This window comes from Eurytemora carolleeae, unplaced genomic scaffold (genome assembly GCF_000591075.1).
Source record: "Eurytemora carolleeae unplaced genomic scaffold, Eaff_2.0 scaffold610, whole genome shotgun sequence".
NCBI lineage: Eukaryota > Metazoa > Arthropoda > Copepoda > Calanoida > Temoridae > Eurytemora > Eurytemora carolleeae.
In genome coordinates this window covers 435,308-436,798 of record NW_019397003.1, presented here as the reverse complement: position 1 = coordinate 436,798, position 1,491 = coordinate 435,308, and positions in this window count along the sequence as shown.

Below are 1,491 nucleotides of genomic sequence, written 5' to 3'. Positions count from 1 at the left end.
TGAGATAAGTACTGTGGAGAATGAAATCAAATCTGATTGTAACATGGTAATAAACAGCGAGAAGTTTAACATGCATGTCTTGAATAGAATCATACATCAAATTGTGTAACATATCTCGACAAATTTGGCTAAATAAAACAATTTGTAAATGTTTATCAAAACTATACTCGGGCGTCGGCCATTATTTTCACTTTTTGTATTAGTACGAACCTTCATCGATCCTAGCTTGCGACATGTTTACCGCACACATGAATAATTTTAAGTCTAGACTCAAATAAAAAGAAGACGATCAAGGCTGAGTAATAAACAACAAATGGGTGGTGTATTTTTCGACCTACGCAAATCCGCTATACTCCACTTCTGACCTACGCCAAATCCGCTATACTACACATCCGACCTACTAGTACGTGGTTTTACAGCTGCTATATGGACTTCTGGCCGCAGCGCCCGGCCCCCTAGACTGTCCTAGCCGCAGCGCTTGGCCCAGAAATTGTCTTAACCTAACCTAACCCTCAAATAATACAAAAATAAACAGCTGGCGTAGGTCCGATATTGCCGGAGGTCGGAAGTTCAGTAGGGGGGATGTTGCGTATAGACGATGTAACACTACCACAGGGGGCGTATTTTTCGACCTACGCAAATCCGCTATGCTTCATTTCTGACCTACGACAATTTCAAAGCCTCTATACTACACATCCGACCTACTAGCACGTGGTTTTACAGCTGCTAAATGCTCTTGTGGCCGCAGCGCCCGGCTCCCTAGCCTCGGCGCTCGGCCCCCTAAAAGCCTGCACCTCGGCAGCGCTCGTCCCAGAAATTGGCTTAACTTAACCCAATCCTCAAATATAACAAAAATAAACTGAGGTTGTGTGTCAAATTTCACACTGATATGTTAGAGTTCACAATTTATAGATACATATATTGTGAGAGCAGTGCTTAGGATCCGGATCCGGATCCAAGGGATAAAATATCAACCAAAAACTGCAAAAAAATCTTTTTTACTCCAAAACCCCAAATCTGAACTTTTGAAAAAAAAGATTATAAAAATTTCCTCATTTCTGAATGGTTCATCAAGTTTTAGGATAAAAATAAGCGAAAAAATAAAACCAAAAATTTGAAAATTTTGTTTTGTTAATAAATCTCAGTAAATCTTCAAAAAAATGACCTGGATCCGGATCCATTTTTTTCCAGTGCTGATCCAGGATCCGGATCCGCATCAAAATTGAATGGATCCTAAGCACTGTGTGAGAGATATGACATCACACTATATTTTATTTAATAAAGCTGTTAGCTCATATAGCTCATATTTGTCCGTTATCGCTATCCAACAGGCCGGACCACATTGGCTACGGAGTTGAAATTGGCTAAAATATTCTCGTTACAATAATTTCATTTTCATCAGGAAATTCGCTGATCTATGAAGAAGAATAAAATTTATATCGGAAAATATTAAGAATTTTGAAGTCGTGTACTAAACTGTTGAGGACGCTA